At 49.1% G+C, this 22191-nt stretch overlaps 1 protein-coding gene across 5 annotated transcripts in view; it reads right to left on the bottom strand.

Annotated features, from left to right (window-relative positions):
- SATB1 (SATB homeobox 1) overlaps positions 1-22191 on the bottom strand; it is a 595469-nt gene that overhangs the window by 415955 nt on the left and 157323 nt on the right. The gene's annotated exons all lie outside the window — the stretch shown is intronic.

Below are 22191 nucleotides of genomic sequence, written 5' to 3'. Positions count from 1 at the left end.
TAAACCACACCTTGCGAACTGAACACGCTTTGCGTTAATCTGCACTCCTGCAGCGTAACGCTCACCGTGTCAGTTCTTGCTTCCTTTCTGCCACGCCTGTCCAGAGTCTTCTATCCGTCGGCACCTGTGAAAATAGAAGAACAAGAGTTATTCACGCATTGAAGACCTTACCTACAGAACATCCGGACCTCGCCTTTACGCTTATCCAAGGGCCACCGCATCTGTAGACGATCAGAACAGAAGGTACCCTCTCGGGTAGAGACGCACCTGACTCGGCCTCCTCCAGGAACTCCCGCGAGCAGTTCTCCATCATTCTGCATCGCGCCGCATCTCGACACCGTCAGTCGGACATTCCATCTTCTTCCTGGAAAAGCGCTGCACCTGCCGAACAGAAAAGACAAAGCAGGTTAGTCGCACACAACAAGAAGGCTAAAATAAAGCAAACTATTAGCGCATCTCGCACAGCGCTCTATTTACCGGCAAGAATCCTACACATCATTGTCATGAGAGTCATCCATCATCCGAAAACCGCTTTTGTGCCGCACCTGAAACACAAAAAAACGAACATTAGATATCTTGCATGCAAGGACTTAAGGTAGCTATTTCAAGGAGTTAGTGGAATAGAGACTTACCTGCTTACTCCGGTCCATCCACTTCAGCAACCTTCATTGGATCAGTGAAGTAACTCGATCCTGGAACTACAGAGTAACCGCGCCCCTGCCAGAGAGTGTGCAGGACGGAGAGCTCACCCATATAATACACAAGGGAAAGAGAAGGATAACACGGAAAGAGGTGAAAACCAAAACCAGCTCCACACAGTTGGCTAATATCTTGTTTCAACTTGCAGACGAACATCTCCTGAGGCAAGACAGAAGGGAAGACGCAAGCAGGCCCTCATTAAGCCGAACAACACCAGAGCAGACATCATCCTTCGCACACGAGCACGCCCCCGTGGAGACCAGGAGAGCGTGACACTTTCCTCCCTTTGCCCCCCAAACTAATCCAGAATTGGAGGGCAAGACGTATGCTTAGCTTCAAGCACAAGGACTGCATCGCTCCTGCACTAAAATCTCTCCCCTGGCTCCCAGTGACTGCAAGGATCAAATTCAAGACCCTCTGCATCATCCACAAGGCCGTCTGGGGCCAGGGACCTATTAACATCCAGCTTTACCTCCCTAAATACCTCCCAACCTTCGGTCCTCTGGCTCCAACTCTCTGGAGGTCAAACGTTTCTCCAAGCAGAGAGTGGGAGGTAGATCCATTTCCGCGGCTGACTCCTCCCTCTGGAATGGCCTTCCTACCCCCTCCAACTTGAGCCGGATAGTCTACAGTTCCAGAAACTTCTCAAGACTTTCCTTTTCTCCTCTACCTTACCTCTCCCCCTCCCGTGCTAACTCTCCCTCTGATGCTGGGGAGTGGTCCCTTCAGAGTCATACAGGTGCCAGATCAACCCCCACCAGTCCCCCCTGCATCCTTTGCCAGCACTTGCACTCTGGCTCCCTTTCCCAGAATAGCCCAACTTGGTCCGCCCTGCTCACAGCACCCATCCTCCCTTTCCCCCTTTTCCCCCTGGCACTTGCCTTCTTGGACCCCAGCACTTCCTTGCCTCCTTCTGGGGAAACATACTTTCAACCTCTGCACTTACCACCTTCTCAAGCTCTTGCACGGTAGGATTGTCACAAGGTCAATATAACCAGTTTTTGTTGCCCTACGCTCATGATTCCCTTGTACCCTGACCTCCATCTTGTTTTGTGGCGTCTGTAAACATTTGTGTATAGACGCCATACAAATGTCCAATAAATAAATATATCAAAATAAAATAAATAAGGTGTGTGGTGTCCAAATGTTATGTAGCCAGTAATGTCTCGAGGGTCCTAACAGGCAACTATGAGAGATTTGGTGCAGATTGGTGAAACGGTGTGGAATTCTATAAGGAACAGTTTGTCACAAATGCCGCCATGAACACATTTTCACTTTTATATATATATTTAGTTAGTTTAGCGTACTTTGATTTACTTGGCACCTCTCTAACCTAGGTCCATACACCGTCCACTCCACACCATAGCTGAGCATGGGTGATCTGATCCTCACTCATTCCTCCCCTGGTTACTTGTAGATCCATTACTGACAACTGCTCTCCCTCCCCTGTTGTTAGATCCCCACTCCCTTGTTTCTCTTTTCCCCAACCTTATTCTTCCCACTATGATTGTAAAGCACTTTGTTGCTTTCGGACGCAAGGTCTGCACTCAATAAATACCCAAATAATAATAATACTCAGTTATTTTAGTTTAGTTTATTTGAATTTGCTTAAACATGGATAGTTCAGCAATGATAAGGACAATATGTAAATTAGCTCATTGTTACTGATGAAAAGGTGTGGGTGTGATCCACATGCTTTTTCATATTGACATAACATACAAGTATAAACCTCTGACACCCTTTTTTTCTTGACTCTTCAATAGAACGTTTTTATAACAATGCATGCTCTATTATTGTATATTTTGGCACAAATGATGTAGGAACTTAAAACAGTGGGGCTGCATACATAATCTTAACATATGGTGTAAGATAGATATATTCTATTTATAACTACCAGAGCATATCATCTTCGATGTGAGGGAATATACAAAAAGGTATGTGGATATATAAAAGACAATGCTAGAGCACTTGTATTAAATTATGTATCAATTTTGCTGTTTTCCAGAATTATAGGGCAGATATTGTGAGTCCCAGGAAAGAGCGTGTAGCACCGGCAACAGAGAATTGACCAAACAGCTTTTCTGATATCCTAGCCAAATATGAAATAAGCTGGTGAATATACTTCCAATACATACTGTTTACAGAACACATGCAGCATCATCAGCATATACTAATAAACAAAACTCGATGCTGACTGTACAAGGAGAGTCTGTGTAAATCATTAACATCTGAATTAAAAAAGCAGGGGAGCGGCAACAAACCCCAGATGTACACCTTGCAGAGAGTAAAAGAGAGCTGGCAACTTCCCGGTTTTCACATAGAGTATTTAACCTTCATATAGGTGTGCATGTCTCTCAAGGTGTTAAGTAGAGGTCTGGGGAGACCTTTTTGATTTTATGAATAGCACTATTCACAGTGTGAGGTCCATAAAAAAAAAATATATTGTTGAGGTGTATCCTAAAACAAATTTATTTAAAAGTATGGTGTTTTTGAATCCAACATGCTAACTGCAATAAGAGTCCAAAATGTGTATGGCCCTTATTGAGAATAGCCTCATTCAGTGTTTCCCTAGCATTACCTGGAGCCGAGTTTCAGCCATACGAAGTGCTGTCTAGTTGTGGGGCAGTGAACACCCCGCTTATTATGCCTTTTCGGTGACCTTCAAGGAAAGCAATAACGCAGACCATGTATTAAAACATCTATCAATGTACAGGAAGGAGGTAGATGACAACTTGTAAGATAAAATCAATCAATGTCTGTACATTCTCAGTTATTTTACAAAACAATTCCCTAGTTAATACGCTAGCAATCTCAGTAACATGCTTACATGCAACCTCAACCTGCTGCCCCCACCCCAGAGTAGATTGTATGTATAGTTAAATAATTATGGCGAGGACCCAATATTCAAAGTTATGAGCACAGCGTCAGACGCTCCAGCATTCAACACTTGTCTGTCTTCAGTTGGCACGTCATATCTACATTTCCAGTGAGGGCCCACCACAGCTGATCAAACATCCTAGGACTCTACCAGAGACTTTAACAAGGCTGAACTACTTAACAAGCCTGACACAGAGATGCAAGTTTTTACTCGCTTACCAGAGGATTAGTTTGATCCAGGGTTCCTAGCTTCCATGAATCCTCTGACTACAAAAGCTCTCTGCTGCTGCCATGTCAATAATATCCAATGTGGCCAGTTATCTAAACGGATTGTAGGCTAAAGCAGACAGCCCAACTTTCAAGTTCAACTAGGGTAATCCCGCTCCTCAAAATATTTCTTAACAGCTAGATATTTTAAGGAAAAGGACGTCTTAATCAAGTTCTTATAATCATCACTTACTAAATGATCAGGCTATACTTGAATATTAGACCAGGCTAGGTGAGAAACAAAAGACAAAGACATGGGGCCTCATTACGACCCTGGCGCTAATGGGTTAACGGTGCCGTAAAAGGCTGCGGCGCCGTTAACCCATTAGCGCCTGATTACGAGGTCCCTTTGCTTGGTGCTAAGTACGGTACCGCAACTTGCGGTACCGTACTTAGCGCCTTCCCCATTCCCATAGAGCCCTATGGGGCAAAATTGGGAATGGGTAAGGGCCATGGTTCAATGGGGAATTACTGCCCCACCAACCTTGGAATGGGGTGGTAATTCCCCATTGTACCATGGCGGTCCCGTTACAACACCGGCACCAACCATGGTGGTAATAGCACCATGGTTTAGCGCCGGTGTTGTAATGAGGGCCATGGTCCAGCATGCTATATTGTGATGCAGTCAGAAAAATGACCATTTGCTTCTGTACTGGTGTCTTGTGGAATCTTTCGTTGCTATGTGGATAGTGTCCAGATTAGCTTTTGATAGATAAGGAAAAGGTCAGTTCAGGAAAAGTGACTCTCATAGTGATTTCAGTTGTCTTGTTTCTTTCTTTCTTTTCTTCACAACCAATCGGGAAATGTCAGTACTGCAGGAAACCCCAGCAAGCATCTCTAAAGTTTGCTTTTTGCTGAAACATTTTCAAATGGGGCTTTGCTTATTGCATCACTTAGCTTGCAGGCCTTGCCCTTATGAATAGAGCACCAATAAATGGCTACACATTATTCCACAGGTGTTTTACTTTATGATAGTAAGGTTGTAATAAGGCATATGCTTGCTGGGATTGAAAGGGATAGAAACAGTTGCAGGGATAATAATCACAATGAAGATCATTTTTGAATTCTCTGGTGTCTTGATTTCCATTATTTCCAACTGGTCAGAAAATACATAAAACAGATTAAAGTAATGATTGGGGGTAACAGTATATGCTGACCAGGTTCAAGCAAACAGGTTGCACACAATGCCTTGGGAAATAATCATGCATCTATTCTGGTGGAAGCATTCAAAGACTAATATTTATAAAATGCATCAGGGGTGACCTATATTTCAGAGAGATGAAAATATCTCAGGAAAGCTTGTATTGCTGCATTTTCTCTTGTATAGTGTGCATGTAGCTACAGAGACTCACGGACAATCATGGCCAGGGAAAACCAGAGAAGAACAGGCCAAAAAGAGAGTTTATAGCCCCAATCACCTTATTATGTTACCTATAGTATAAAAGAGGATGTTTCCTTTGACTTTGGGTGCGGGGATGAGGAGGTGCTTGAGCACAGACATGTCTGGGAGACATGTGGAGGGAGGCAGAAGGACACCTTTTAAGTGAGAGTTTGTAGATGCACAAGACACAGAACAGCAGAGTGTAGGAAGGTGGAGGAAACAGATACAGGTTGATTCTGGAGGAGAGGGTGATAAGAGAGGGATCAAAGAGGAGAAGGAAAGCAGGGTGTTTAACATGGCACGAAAGCAGAGTAGTAGGTGAAAGGAAAAGGAACGTTAGCACCAAAGGAGGGTGAAGGAGAGAAGGAGAGAGAAGAAGGAGACCACAGGAGGCAGGGGAAATCTGGACGTGGAGGAGGAAGGCAGCACAGAGGTGTCAAGAAAAGAATATGCCTTGGCCAAGCAGAAAGGACCAAAGGCTAGAGGGGATGTTGAGAAATGGCTGGCAGAACCAGTGGTGCCTGCGCCGGGTTGCAACTGAGGGATAAGAAATAGAGAGGTTGGGAGACTTGTTAAATTAGGCTCAGAGACTTGTAGGGCCATTACCTAAAGAACCAGAGAGAGAAAGAAAGAGAGAGGGTGAGAGAGCAATATAGGTACATATACAGATGGTGCAAGAGCGAAAGCTAAAGTCACACTCTGCCATCTGGTGAAATGGAGGGCTCTGCAAGGATCCCAGTCAGGAGGGTTCATCAAGAAAGATGAGCCAGTGGTAGGCTTCTGAGATCAACCTTATCCATTACTCAGTAATAAACACCCCAGCTGGCCGGAATTCGCTAGGAATGAGTGGCCGTCAACCAGAGAAGGACCACCATTTTCTAGAAGCCGGGAACATCACCCAGGATGGTCAAAACTCACTAGCAATGTGTTTCATGGTTCTTAGTTGCCACATACCCAACAATTGTGACTTTTCTTCTCTTTTCTTTGATACATTGTTCATGGGATCTCAGCCCAACTAGTAACCGTGACACAGCAGAACTCATTTGGATCTTAGGATCATGATCCTATTGGGGACTAGGTCCAGACTTTATGAGCATTCTTTTTATTGGTTTCATTTCTACTTTAACAAACGTACGTTCATTCGGTTACCCTAAACCAGACACTATGTTTTTGACTAAATACAAGACTTTTTTTGAATCCCTAATTGAGGGTCAAGTGATCTGTTGTTCCCTCTGTCTGTGACATGTTACTGATCTGTCTCTTTGCTAACGCAAAACTCCAAAATACTTGAGCGGGGTTGTCATCAACCTTATTGCCACTTCTTGAGACAATTACTCTATGAGACTCTGTTCAATCTGGATTCCATAGCAGGTACTCCACAGAAACTGCTCTGACCCATGTCTCTAACAGTATTACTACTATTTATCACACACATTTCTTCACTATAATCCTTCTAGTTGAGCTCTATGCTGCCTGGCACTCTGGATCATCCTTACATCCTTTCAACACTCTCCTCCCTTTGCTTTAAGGACAACACACTCAAACGGTTGGCCTTTTATCTCTTTGACTGCTCCTTCCCAGTTTCCTATATCCTCTCCCACTGCAGCATACCACAACCATGCCAGATGGCTTTCCATGTATAATCACTCCCTCTTCATCTTTCTACTCATTGTCATTAAATCTATGAATGCCTATGCCCTCACTACTGGGCAGAATATATCTCTTGCTACTTGCCTACTCGAGATCTTTTAAACCCTCTAAAACATCTTGGTTCCACTGTTCATCCTGCTTCCTCACCATTGACATACTATTACCCCAGCATAAAAGAAGTTCAATTCGTAGAAGTATGCAATAGCAGGGTGTACACTCTCCTGTATAAGATGAGCTTCACAAGGTAATACACTTTTGTGAAGACCCTTGGAACTGTGTTCACTCCAGATCATAAATACTTACATTGGTAATGAACATTGCCTATTGCAAAGTGTAGAAACTTCCTTGGCTCTTCTATAAATGGAGTATGCAACTAAGCATCCTGAGGAACCATTGAACACATCCAGTCATCCAGCAGCAAAGCCTCCAAAATCGAAGCCAAAGTTACCTTGTGGAATAGTTCCAGTTTTTAGGCTCTAGGGAATCTTAGGCTCCACCTGTACCGATTGTATGCTACAAGCACCCTGGTAGGACGATTTGGTCTCTGAACCTGATGACCTTCAGAAAGACTGGTGTCTCTTGCTTGGTGCTGCAGCTGGTGTCCCACACTGCTATCTTCATGGTCTGATCAGGCTATAATAGGTAATTTGTTACTGCAGCATCTACGATCATGGAACTGATGGACTTTGCCTGCAGACGGTACTGGCCTGTGTGTCTAGTATGATTACACCATAACCAGGTGTTTGAATTACCAAAATAGAGTTGTGAATCTTCACACCAGCCCCGAAAGGCAGTACTTGTTTTCACAAAATGCCTGCTATCTCTACTCATACTTATGTCCAATAGATTGCAATCTTCAAGACTCTGACAAAAGGCATACCATAAGTGACCTATGTGCAAACCTGCATCAAAAGGCCCAGGTGTGTCTCAGAGGTTCAGTATGGGCCAGCCGCTAAAAAATGACTGCCACAATCAATACATCTTTTCAAGCAGTCATTTATGTAATACGGCAAAAATGGGTAAAAACACAATTGCCATTTTGAAAATGATGGGAAAAAAAGCACTCTCTTGAGATGGTTCAACAGGGTATTAGAAAACATCTAACAGACAAAATGGGGGGATGGCTGCAAATAAATGCTTTCCTGAATTAATATAGTTGGGATACATGAGCATGGTGTGATGTTTGATGATGTTTTATCTATAGGGTCAGGGTTTATGCCTGCATGGACACAGCATGCCAAGCACTATGATGACACACTTTAGCAGAGGATTGAGGGGCTTGCTTGTGATGCACATATTTCTGAAGCATTTGGGAAGGGTGGAGGGCAGAGAATGCAAGAACCTGCTGGAATCATTCCAACTGTCAAAGCAGCAGACTTTGACAGTTCTAACACATCTGAGAACCAGAAGTGTTGGGCCACATCGGCACAACCAGAAGAAAGGAGCACCCACAACTTTTCCACATTTTTCGCTGCACCTTAGTAGTGAGAAAGTATATCAGAACAGAACACAAGGTGACTGTCTTAACACTTAATATTGTTCCAGAAGGCAAACAGAGAAACTGGGGAACATCCCCACCAGTGAAAGAGAGGGTGCCCGACCTGTCAGTGAAGAGAACAATTATGTGATTAAAACAACTGATAGCTCTCCTCTTGTATTAAACATATATTTCAGATGGGGACTCTTTGAGACGGAACACGCTGACACAGGGATTTAACCCATGACTAACTCAAACCACCAACACAGGAACCTTGAATCAACCTTACTAGCCCTGATTTGAAAAAGACGCAGACGTCGAAACACGTGTAATCGCAAAGGGCACGCCTTGAATCCATGTACAATTAAAAATTAAAAATTCAAAGCTTACAATTTGGAGAATAAGAGGCATTGTTTGTTCTTCCTTTTCTTCTCCATGACAAGGGCGCATGACACTAGTACAAGTAACATAGTTTGTTGTATTCTTTATTCAAATGGTGTAAGGGAGCCAAGGAAACTCCGTTGTTACACAGTCATGCAACCGTGACTTGTGAGTCAACAATTATTCAGGAAAGGGCGCTGAGGTCCACCTGCAAGGGAACCCAACAAAATAGGCTCCTCACACACAAAAGGATATATTTCAGATGGGTCACAACTAAAAAGATGTGATGGAATTATTGAGTGGACAGTTCCAAAGATCCACAATGAGGAGGCATTACCAAAGAGATGTACTTGCTCATGATCATTAACACAAACAATGATGTTGTGTGTAAGGACAGAAAGCACCTGATCAGTAGCCTTCAAAACCAAGAATGGCCTTCACCTCTATAATACTAATGTACCTAAAGGGACAACACACTTCATGCAACCAATGCAAGCATGTCTAAAGAGGGTTCTGCCAATGCATTGTCTCTTATCTATCTATTACTCTTGTTCTTCATGCTCAAGGGAGCTTGATAAGTTTGTTTGGAAGTGAGTCGGCTGAGACTCAAGATTCTGCGCCTGTGTGTGATGTACTGGAATACCCGTTAGTATTGATGGATTTTGAACTCATCAACACCACAGGTTTAGCACCTGCACCCCTAATAATCCCCCCGCCTATTTATTTGCAGAACCACACATCATGAGGCTGCCAAAATTGCAGATTGGCAGTAGTGAGCTACACAAGACAACACTGCATTACATCAGCTTAAATATCAATGTTTTTTATATTTGTTAAAGGCATTGTCAGAGGAACCATCTTCTGAAGGTTTGTCACCCTACAGTGAAGCTTGATGCCAGCGACCTGAGCAGTTTACACATTCTTTTCTGTCACACTAAGAATAGAGAACTTTCTCTTCCTATGCTAACTAAAGAAGGTCAACGAGGATGGGAGATCTGTACCTCAGTGGAATTAGAACAAAGTTCCAATTAAAGAAGAGAATGGGCCATATTTAAAAAAACAAATTACTACTCTAAGTCCTTATTGCCCTTTAGTCCCACGTGGATGGGACTAGAGTCTTTTGGCACCGTAAAAGAAAAAACTTTCCATTTACATTTAGAACGCACATGGACGTGCTCTGCATTCCTGCCCATGCTGACTCCGTCCACCGGCCTTGCCTGTCATTCCTTTATCTGCTCGTCAGTTACTAATCGCTAAATTAACCAAATTGTGGGGGTGAATGTATGGAGTAAGGAACAAGTTACTTACCTGTAACTGTTGTTCTCCAGCATGGGTCTGGCATGGATTCACATGCTCATGAATATTCCCCGTCGTCAGGCTGGGAATCCTCGGTAAAGAAAAAACCAGTATCAGTTTCGTTTCTGATCTGTCTTTCGTAGTAATAACCAATCACTGGTCTCTGCGTCATACTGACCACAGCCAATGACTGCCCTCTACCTAAGCACCGCCTCTGGCAGCCATCTTCAGATTTGGAAGCACGTGAAGTGGCAGTATGACCAAGTGAAGAGCCGCAGAGGGGTAGGCGGGAGGGTTCGCATGTGAATCCATGCCAGACCCATGCTGGAGAACAACAGTTACAGGTAAGTAACTTGTTCCTTCTCCAGCATGGGGTCTGGCATGGATTCACATGCTCATGAATAAAGAATACATAGCAGTACACACATGCACAACCACGGGAGGTGGCAAAGGCTCAACATTAAGCATCACATCAACTCAACATTAAGCATCTTACCTCCTCACCAGGCTCACCTCAGGCGAACAGGTTGCGCAGCACTGCTTGGCCGACCCTGGACTCCTCCCTGGAATCCCGGTCGACGCAGTAGAATTTCGTGAAGGTGTGCGTCGACCTCCACGTAGCAGCCCTGCATATGTCCAGCAGGGGCACACCAGATAGGAACGCCGTGGTAGCTGCGATCGCTCTGGTGGAATGGGCTCTCGGACGGCCAGGCAGCGGTCGGTTTGCCAACCGGTGACAGTACATGATACAGCCGGAGAGCCATCTGGAGATGGAAGCCTTCGAGAGAGCCTTCCCCTGATTGACAGGTCCAAAGTTCACAAAGAGTTGTGACGTCTTCCGAAAACCTTTCGTGCGGTCCACGTAGAACTTCAGCGCTCTAGCTACATCCAGCGAGTGCAAAGTCCTCTCAGCCGGCGACGAAGGCGACGGGAAGAACACAGGTAACACCAAGGGTTCGTTGAGATGAAAGTCCGACGGTACCTTGGGCATGAAGGAGGGGTGCGTCCTGAGCACTACCCTCGTGTCGTGGAAAGTCAAGTACGGGGCCTTGCAGGAAAGGGCCTGGATCTCTCCCACTCGTCGTGCGGAGGTGATGGCCACAAGAAAAGCTGTTTTCCACGATAGAAACTTCAACGGGGCCGAGTGCAGAGGCTCGAACGGAGGTCCCATGAGTTTGGTCAGCACCACGTTGAGCTCCCACGCCGGGGCCGGAGCCTTCACCGGCGGGAACGATCTGAACAGTCCCTTCATGAACTCTTTCACCAGACGATGAGACCACAAGGACGTCCGGCCCGTGGTTCTGGTGTATCGGGAGATCGCAGCAAGATGAATCTTGATGGACGCGTGTGCCAGACCAGCTTTGGCCAGCGTCAGCAGGTACGGCAGCACTTGGGGAGCCGTAATCCGTAGAGGGTTAATCTTCTGTGCGTGGCACCAGACAGAAAACCTCTTCCATTTGTGTCCGTAGCATTTAAGAGTCGAGGACGCCCTGGCCTTTGCAAGAACCTCTCTGCAATCGGCCGGTATGTCGTATCCTCCAAACTCTAGCGCTGCAGGAGCCAGGCCTGCAAGTTCAGCGACTTCGGGTCGTGGTGGAGGATGGCGCCTCCTTCCCTGGAGAGTAGATCCGCGTCCGCCGGCAGCTTGATTGGCGGGGACGCCGACAAGTCCAGAAGGTCCGGGAACCATATCTGCCTCGGCCACGCAGGTGCGACGAGGATCATCCTGCACCGTGACTTCTTGAGCTGGTTGACGAGCCGGATTAGCAGAGGCAAGGGAGGGAACGCGTAGAGGAACAGGCCCTCCCAGGGGAACGAGAAAGCATCGCCCATGCTCCTCGTCTGGGGAAACCTGCTGGCGAACCTCCGGCACTTGGTGTTCGTCGCCGTCGCGAACAGGTCGATCTGGGGTGTGCCCCACCGTCGGAAGAGGCGATCCACCAGATCCTGCCGTAGTTCCCACTCGTGGCACGAGCGCAGCTCCCTGCTGAGTGAGTCGGCGATGGTGTTTTTTATCCCTGCCAGATGAAACGGCACCAGAAGAATCCCTTGGGCGACGGCCCAATGCCACAGGTCCTGCGCCTCCTTGGACAGCGCTGGGGACCTGGTTCCGCCCTGTTTCCTGATGTAAAACATGGTGGTGGTGTTGTCGGTGAAGATCCTCACCACCTTGCCCTTGAGGGACGGAAGGAAGGACCTGAGGGCCCAAAACACTGCACGGAGCTCCAGGACGTTGATATGCAGGGACTTCTCCGTCGGGAGCCAGAGTCCCCTTGCGTGCAGATTTTCGGTGTGCGCTCCCCACCCTTCTAGGGAGGCATCCGTGGTCACAGTCACCTGGTGGGCTGGGGTCTGGAAGTCCATGCCCGCCGTCAGATGCGCGCGGGTGCCCCACCACCGTATCGCTCGTCGGAAACTCTCGTCGAGCTTGATCCTTTCCTCGAAGCTGCCCGTCGTCTGGATCCAGCGCGCATCCAGGAACTCTTGCAACGGGCGCATCCGGAGCCTGCACATGGGAATGAGGTAGATGCAGGAAGACATCATCCCGAGGAGGGACTTGATGGACCTCACCTTGGCCGCGTCGGCCACCAACATCCGTTGCACCTTGCCCAGGATGGTCCTGGTCCTCTCCTCCGACGGGGAGGCCAGAAGGGACACTGTGTCGAGCCTCGCTCCCAGAAACAGTGCGACTTGCGCGGGCACCAGGTGGGATTTGGCGTAGTTCACGGAGAATCCCAGGTCCGTGAGGAGTTGGACGGTCCTTGCCGTGTGGACCACGGCGAGCTCCCTCGTCTTGGCGCGGATGAGCCAGTCGTCCAGGTAGGGGTAGACGTGAATCCCCTCGCGGCGCAGCTGCGCCGCCACCGGTGCGAGGCACTTGGTGAAAACCCTGGGTGCCGACCGCAGTCCGAAGGGAAGGGCTTTGAACTGGTAATGACGCCCTTGGACCACGAATCTGAGGAATTTTCGGTGCCCCTTTAGGATGGGAATGTGGAAGTAGGCATCCTCCAAATCCAACGACGATAGGAAGTCTCCTTCCTCCAGCTGACCCAGGACGTGCTGGAGGGTGACCATCCGGAACTTCTGCGCCTTGATGAACTTGTTCAGGCGTCGCAGGTCCAGGATGGGGCGCCATCCTCCCGTCTTCTTCTTCACGAGGAAGTAACGCGAGTAGACTCCGGAGCCCCGAAGCCTCTTTGGGACGAGTTCGATGGCGCCCTTTCTGAGCATCGCCTTTACCTCCAGGAGAAGTTGAGGGACGTGAAGTTCTTTCCTGGCCACGGGGGGGACGCGCGGGCACCTTCTTTGAAATTCGAGCGCGTGGCCCCGGGCCAGGGCGTCCAGCACCCAACGGTCGGTGGAGATGGACTCCCACACGCTGACGAAGCCCGCCAGCCGGCCTCCCACCGGGGTGCTTCGGTGGGGGCCCGACCCCACGGCCGGTTCAATCCTGCTTGGACGCGGCCTTGCCGCCTTGGCCTCCTTGGCGACGACGGCGGGGTCCGCCAGACTTGCCTCGTCCTCTGTAGGCCTCTTGCGACGACGAGCGGGCCGCTTGACGGTAGGAAGCGAAACCGCCGCTGGAACCTTTGGAGGCGCCCTTGCCTCCGCCGCTCCGAAAGGGCGTCCGCCGTTGCTGCAGTACTCCAAGGGCCCGGGCCGTCTCAGTATCCGCCTTGATGGCCTGAAGGGAATCGTCCACTGTCTTCCCAAACAGGTTGTTCCCGTCGAAGGGCATGTCCAGGACCCTGGTCTGGACGTCCTGCCGAAAGTCCGTAGCCTTGAGCCATCCGCGACGTCGAAGGCAAACGCCGTTGCCCATCTGGCGGAACCCAGTGTCGGCGATGTCCGTCGCCACGGTGATGGCGTGGTCCGAGGCCACCTCACCTTCCTGCAGGATCTCAAGGGCCTCCGCCCTCTTGTCGTCCGGCAGAAAATCCAGCAGGGGAGCTATCTTGTACCAGAGTTCCCTGTCGTAGCGGGCCACGATAGCCAAGGCGTTGGCCGCTTTAATCGTCGTCGCCGCCGACGAGATGACTCTGCGTCCCATGGCATCCAATTTCTTTCCCTCGCCGTCCGGCGGGGAAGTCGACGTGGAGGCCGCACCCCCCCCCGCTTTCTTCCTGGCTGCCGCGGAGACGACGGAGTCCGGGGTAGGCTGCGCCCGGAGGCATAGGGGGGCCGAGTCCGGGACCCGGTACTTTTTCTCGTACCGGTCTCTTTTCGCTGGCGTCGTGGAAGGGTTCTTGAGGAGGGAAAGGCCCTCATCCCAAATGTCGTCCAACAGAGGCACTGCGAGGACCGTCTTCCTCTTGGTCTCGCGCCGTTGGTAAAGGAAGCCTTCCTTTTTCTTCTCCTCAGGGCAGAGTTGGAAAAGCTCGGATGCCCTGGCGATCATTGAGTGGAACGATCCAATCTCGTCGGGCGGAGAAGCCCTGGTGGGAGGCGACGACGGAAAATCCTCGTCGTATGCCTCATCGTCCGTACCCGTCGCTGCCGTGTCAGTCCCCGTATCATCCCCTCGGGTGGACGGGGAGGAGGGCTGGACGGGGCGCGACGGTTGAAAAGGAGGCGGTGGATGAATCCTTCTTTTCTTGGTAGGGGGAACACCAGAAGGTCCCGGTTCTGGATCCCCCGACGGGAGAGGTTCCTCCGTCGGTAACGGTAGTCTCGTCCTTATCTCGGAGCATAAGGACTGTATAGCCAACAAAATGGCCGCTGAGTTGTCTTGCGGCGCTGGCAGAGGGGAATCCGACGGGCGAGCAGGGGCCCCGTCGGTATCCTCGACGATGTCGTCATCGTCACCTGCGTCGGGGCCCATTCCGACGGGCTGGTCTTGTTCCACGCCTAGGCCGTGGCTTAAGACCTCGATCAGTTCCTCTTCTGAGGTTGAGGCCGAATCTACGACGACGCCCTGCCCCCCCTTCTTCCCCACGGAGGGTTTCACGGGGGTCCTATCGATGGGCACGAAAGAAGACTCCCTCCGAGGAGGCAGGGAGATTCTGGGCCCCGAGGCCGCCACCACTGGTGCAGCCTCCACAGGCTGGGCCAGGGCCGCCGCGACCGTTTCGATAGAGGGCTTGGTCGAATGGATCAAGGCCTTCACCACCTTAGGTGCGCTCACCGCCTTATCCTTGAGGGAGGGGGCACTGCCACGCTCCTCCTCTGCCTTAGAGCTCGACCGGGGTCTCTCCAGGAGCTTCGCCGGGTGCTCGGCCTTCCTCTTACCCGACCCAGAGCGTTGGCTCGTGGTTGATGGTGCCGGGGAGGGTGCGCCCTGCCTGGCGCCCGTAGAGCCCGACCGTTCGGCGCTCCCGGTGCCAGCGGACTCGCGGTGCTTGGCCTTATGTTGGGCCCCCGTCGCCGGGGCGCCCTCAAAGGTCTTAGAAGACCGCTCAGATTTCTTCTTCTTCTCGCCAGACGGGCTCTTACCCTCCAGCCAGCTGGCGAGACGTTGATGGCGGTCCTTCATGGTCCGTTCCGACATGTTGCCGCAAAACGCACAGTCCTTCTCCACGTGCGTCTTGTCCCCATGAAGGCAGTAAAGGCAGAAAGAGTGTTCGTCCTCCTTGAAGACGTTCTGCAGCTGGCATCCAGGGCAGGCCCTGAACAGCTTTCCGGGCGTCGAGCTTCCCTTCTCCTGGGCCATCTCCGAGACCGGGCCTGAGAAGCTTCTGGAGTCCTCCGAAGTGTAGCTCGACGAAATCTTCACCCTTGAGGGGCACAGATGAATCCGACACGGGTCCCCGTTGATCGGATGTAGGATCGGTGGAGCTTGAGGCTCTTTTGACCGAAAGAATCGAAGTTTTTGTGAAAAAGCGCGAAAAAATAGCACTAACGCTCGAGAGCAATAGCACGAGGATCCCAACACATGAACGTGCGGTAAAAATCTGAAGATGGCTGCCAGAGGCGGTGCTTAGGTAGAGGGCAGTCATTGGCTGTGGTCAGTATGACGCAGAGACCAGTGATTGGTTATTACTACGAAAGACAGATCAGAAACGAAACTGATACTGGTTTTTTCTTTACCGAGGATTCCCAGCCTGACGACGGGGAATATTCATGAGCATGTGAATCCATGCCAGACCCCATGCTGGAGAAAGGGGACTATGGATTAGGAGTACAGTAGTCACTACGTTAACTGTTTCTTGCCACTATGTGCCGTCCCAGTTCTTCCATACTGATGGGAAATTTCATAGCATGAGAAACTCAAGGGAGGGGCTTTGTAATGAACAGCAAATAAGTTGCGAAGAACTGCCGAGCCAAACCTGGCATTAGCCCTGGAGGTGGCATCATGACAATAATGCTTGCAGAAATCTGACAGCATGGACCACGTTGCAGCCGTTCTGAAGATGTCCCATGGTATGTGTTGCTGGAAGGCGATCGAAGCAGCTTTAGCCCTCACTGCATGAGCATGAATACCTTTAGGCAGAATAAGCTTTTGCAGTGTGTACGAATGGCTAAGAGCAGGTACAAGCCATCTTGCTATAGTAGCTTTAGATGCTGTGTTCCTGAGTTTTTATAACAAAGAGGGCATAAGATTTCCGAACTGCTTTGTTCTGGGTATATAGAAAGCCTGTCGAATGTAAAGACAGTATAGCACAAAGTCTGCTGGGGACTAGGGGTCAGAAAAAACACCAGACGTACCATTTCTTAATTTCTATGGTAGGAGGAAATTACTTTAGGCAAAAATGCAGGATGGGTTCTGAAGACAGACTTGTTTTTATGAAAGAAGGTATAAGACTCAGATGTTGAAAATGCCTGTATCTCGCTTACCCTTCTAGAGGCAGTGAGGGCTTCTAGTAGGGAAACCTTTGAGGGTGCTGCCGAGCAGCAACGGTAATGGCCGCCTGAGCTGATAGTTCTGTGACCAACAAAATCTGTCTCAGAAAATATCCTGTAATTTTTGGCACGATTAACAGATTTAACAGTGAAATCCTGTCTCTGACAGTGGTGTGGGTAAAATGGCCAAGTTTCAGCTCCATCTGCTTTGAAACGGCTGCATACTGAGAATGAGCGCTGTCTCCGGTCGGGCCTCAATGGAGTCGCAGAGGCAGCGGGCCGGTGTACTTCGGGACGCAGACCGATTGGAGGCTCTTACTGCAGGCGAACGCAATGGGGGCCTGGAGCCCTTTCCATGTAGCTGTGCCTTACGCCAAAAGATCAGAGGACTGGAACCACAGCTGCGCGGGCAGAATAGGGTTTGTGCAGCGTTCTCGTGCCGGGCGGCGCTGCTGGTGGGCATCCCAACACTTTCGGAGGAAAATGAACTGGAGCCGGACCGTTCCCCCACAGGTGCCAGCTGCGTGGGCCGGAACTTGTGATTCCCCGCAGTAAAAACAGTTGGATACGCAGAGTGCTTACCTTGGTACAGGGATTGTGGAGCTGACCCCCCCCAACCCCGAGCCACTGCTGGCAAATGACACAAATTTGGGCCCTGAGCTGAGAACGTGAGAGCCTGGTGTTTGTGAGGGGCTGGCTCGGCGGTCCCGGTCGGGGCTGGGTGAGTGTGATCTGGGACTGGAGGTGATACTGGAGCACCGGCTGAGTGGCAGGGGAGAATACTGCACAACTGGATATTGGTGGCCCTGTGTAAATTGTACAGTTGGGCACCCTGAGACTGTGGTTACACTCCTTTTAATATGAGTGACACTGCCTCTGCTGTGCCAAATGGGGCCTTACCTAGTGCAACCAATATGGACACATACATGACATCAATGCAAGCCGGATTTGCAACAGTGAACACTAAACTTGATGATATTGTCTCTACGGTCAACTCCTTACACACCAAGTTGGATAAGGAAAGCGGTTGAATAACCTGAGGTGCAGACAAGAGCAGGGGGCCTAGAAGATACAACAGGGTAACATGGTTGGGAGCTGCAACTCACTGAGAAGGAATTTACGGCTGTACGTTTGTAATGTGACAATCTAGAATCCCGTTCCCGCCGGAATAACATTAGAATTGTTGGGATCCCTGAGAAATCAGTCCATGGCCCCATTGAATACTTTGTCGAGGCTCTGTTGCACTCCATCTTTGGGGAGACTCAATTTTCCTTGCAGTTCTTGGTGGAACGAGCACACTGCTGGCTCGTCCCGACTCCAAAACCTGCGGCCCCACCTCGTAATATCATCCCTAGGCTCCTGAATTATCGGGACTGGGACCTTCTACTCAAATTAGCATGCGAGAGGGGGACGCTCCAGTATGAGTCAGCAAGGGTACATTTCTACCCGGACTTCTTGGCAGGTGTGCAGGCAGCCAGGAGGACATATGACCACGTCAAGTGGCTTCTTCGTGAACGGCAAGTGCTGTACGCGATGATGATTCCTGCAAAGCTGTGTATCCAACATCCCAGAGGATGTCACAGCATACATCGAGAGTTCTATCACGGTGCCGGTGCGAAGAGGCCTGTGTGCAGACTCCGGAGATGGTACATCAGAACGGGCCACATCAGGAGACTGATTTCTTTCTATACACTGAGGCCTGTGATGACCCTGCCGCTGTCTAGGAGTACTGTTCAGTTGTGCCTTACAGGACGCTATGCTGTTTGTTTTTTTTTTTATGATCTCAAGCAGCAAGTTGAGGTTCGCACTGCGATCCCTGATGTAACTTGGGAAGGAAGTTGGGGCATACACTGTCAAGTTGAGGTGGATGGTTAGGGAAGTGGGTGGGGGTTGGGGACGGGGTTAAAAAGTTAAAATGTTGGATGGCCATTCTGAAAGCGGCAAAATGTGGGACACGGCAAGGTTTTATATTTGATAAAACAGACGGCCATATATGCCAGGTGCGGAACAAGCAGGGAAGGGATCTCGATGCAGTTCTTAACATGGAATATGCAAGCCTTGAATAATCCAATTAAGGCCAGGAAGATCCTTTCATACATTGAGCGACATAAACCCAGGGTCTTAATGTTACAAGAAACGCATGCTGTGGGGAAAGTGCATGAGGCATTTGCGTGCAATTGGGGCCCATTAAGGTATTATACCAATTACTCCTCACAAGCATGAGGGGTTCTTACTCTAATACACAATTCACTGGGATTTCGGTTATCCGGGAGCAGTGTGGACCTGACGGGCCGTTATGTCATAATGCGAGGTACATTAGGGGTAACTCACTAGTACTGGTGAATACCTATGGGCCAACTATAGATGACCCTGAGTTTTACCATCAAGTGTCAAATGAGATGGGGGATGTGAACAGGGCATACATAATATGGGGTGGGGGTGATTTTAATACAGTCCTGGACCATCACTTGAACAGAACTACTACCAACCCCAGGGCATGGTCCAGAACGACACAGACCTTGCACCAATTGTTAGCAAATTTACAACTTGTGGATGTTTGGCGAGTTCTGCACCCGCAGGAGAAACAATTTACCTTCTATTCCTCAGTCCATGACTCGGGGTCACACATTGATTTTTGGTTGATCGCTCCACAGATTTACTCTCGATGGTCCAGAAATGTGAAATTCACCCCAAACGCTCTCAGATCACTCCTAAGGAGCTTGGAAAGTGCCCTAGACGGCGTCCACTTTGGTGGTTGCCAGCAGCAGTACTGAGGTATTACAGGTGTAGTAGAAGATCTGCACAGGGAGTCTTATAAGCTAAATGAGGGGTTGTGGCATTGTATACCACACTTTGGGAGTCATTTATGGTGTAGGTACAAGGGATTCTTCTATCAGTCTCTAATGGGGCAATTAGAGCTGTCAGAAAGGAATTAAATATAGTGAAGGGTAGGCTAAGGCGCTTTGAGAATGAACACGGTAGAACTAAGGATGGAGCAGTATTGGTCAGATTCATGGATTGCTTGCGCAGTTCCATGATCTAGCTGATCGAGAAGTCCTGCATATATCCTTCCCTATTAGGGCCCAGCGTTATGGTGAGGGAAACAAGGCAGGCAGGCTACTCGCCAGGATATCTAGAGCCGAAAGCAATCGGCAGCCTATCATCAATATAGTGGGACCGGGAGTATCAGTACTTGTGAAGGAGGAAGACATTAATGACACATTTGTTGATTTTTACGCAAAACTATACTCTTAATTGTGATAGTGCATCAGAGGCAGACATCACTAAATACCTATCGGGCATTACCCTGCCAGTGTTTTCGGCCGAGGGGGTCATGGGTTTGGAACAGCCCAGCACAATGAGAAGGTGGTGGATGCAACAAAGTCGCTAGCTCCTGGGGTAGACGGGTTGGGGATTGAAATTTACAAATAATTTCTACAGGCCCTTGTCCCCGGCTGCTAAAGGTTTGGGAGGAGTCTCTGATGTTGGGTGTACTTCCTTGGTCCATGCGCAAGGCCATTATTGCTGTATGACTGAAACCCAATAGACCTGCCCAGGATGTGACTTCATATAGGCTGCTGTCTTTGATCAACTCTGATGCAAACTATATGCTATGGTCCTGGCCACCCTTCCACATCTGCCGTTTTAGTATACCTGGACCAGTCTGGTTTTATCCCCGCCAGAACCACTGCCTATAATTTGAGACAGCTATTCTGCGTAATGGTGCAGATAAAACCACGAGCCAGAGCTGTGGTGGCATCCTTGGATGCTGAAAAAGCTTTTTAATTCAGATTCATGACACTACTTGTTCCAGGTTCTTCGTCGTCATTGTATTGGTCCCTATTTCATGCGATGTATAAGACTATTATACTATGACCAAATGGCCAGTGGTCATACTAACCTAACCATTTCGGCCCCATTTCCACTTGGGAGAGGCATCAGACAAGGATGCCCTCAATCCCTCTCATTATTCGTGTTTACAAATGAGCCACTGGCAGAGTTGGTTCGGGAATCACATGGACATAGAGGGATCAGGATTGCAGGGCCGCCCCAAATAATTTCACTATATGCAGACGATACTTTACTTTTTGTTTGTAACCCTGAACAAAGTTTGGGCCCGATCATGGACGATATACATAGCTTCACGCAGATTTCTGGGGAATAAGATTAATAATGCTAAATCAGTACTATTCTTCCTTAGACCTGCTTGGGCTCCCCTTCACTTAGGTATCTGGGGATTTTGTTTCACAAGATCACTTATCACTATACGCAGATAATCACGAAACATACCTGAAACAATTAACTGCGAAGCTGTCTTTGGGGGCGGGATCCAGATTTCGATGTATAGCCGAGTCACGATGCTTAAAATGGTGGTCGTACCGAAGGTGCTTTATTTATTTTGTAACATTGCGCTCTCGCAGTGTAGGGCCTTTTTTTTACCAAGCTTCAATCATTGGCGACAGCGTTTGTTTGGAGTGGGGGGGGGCAGCCAGAATTAACTGGGTAAAACTAACTGAACCCTATCAGTGGGGTGGTCTTGCTGCACCAGATTTTGAGCTCAGACCCCTTTGCGGGGTATTGGTATGATGGGGATAATATGCACCTTCCGCTTGAGCGGTATAGTGCATCGCCCACGAACCTCAAATCAGTAATATTTAGTGACAGACACATTGATTCTTGTAAGTGCCATACCATAGGGCGATCCCCTTATGGAATTTCCCGGGCATAGCTCCTACATTCGATAGAGCGCTCAGGAGGTCTTGGGATTTAATGTGCCAAAGGACGATGGGTGATATGTTCCGAGAGGGACGCTTTGTATCATTTGAAGACTTTTCTTGCAGATTGGGTGTGTGCCCCTCTAAATTCTGCAATACAGCCGGATGCATGTGACATTTCGAGGAAAATGGCCCTGCTTTCCCACAGAGCCAGAGACCCATAAGTGCATAGATCTGATTATGTCAGGAGAGGGGGTGCGACGTGGTGTGTAAACTATATGGTCTTCTGCAGACTCACCTGCCGCAGAGGAACACTATGAAGGTTGCTTGGGAGAGAGACTTGGGTAGGCCGTTGGAAGATGACCAATGGATCAGATATTGCCAACTGATGACAACTGATGACAACGGTCTCTCCAAATGCTGGCCTTTGTCTGATACAGTTCAAAATGTTAAACCATCTCCATTAAACTCCGCCAGGGTGGCCAGGTACTTGATGCAAGTAGCGCATGTATGAAATGTGGGGCGACGCAAGCTGACTCTTTCCACATGTACTTGGCATTCTAGGGTAAGGTGGCAGAGACGCTAGACAAAATACTGAAAATTCCACGACCCTTGCAACTATTAAGTATTTGATGGGAGACTTGGGCAAAGTGTCTGTGGTTACCCAA

This window comes from Ambystoma mexicanum, chromosome 2q (genome assembly GCF_040938575.1).
Source record: "Ambystoma mexicanum isolate Mex_15411 chromosome 2q, UKY_AmexF1_1, whole genome shotgun sequence".
Lineage (NCBI taxonomy): Eukaryota > Metazoa > Chordata > Amphibia > Caudata > Ambystomatidae > Ambystoma > Ambystoma mexicanum.
This window is presented reverse-complemented; position numbering and strand designations above follow the sequence as displayed.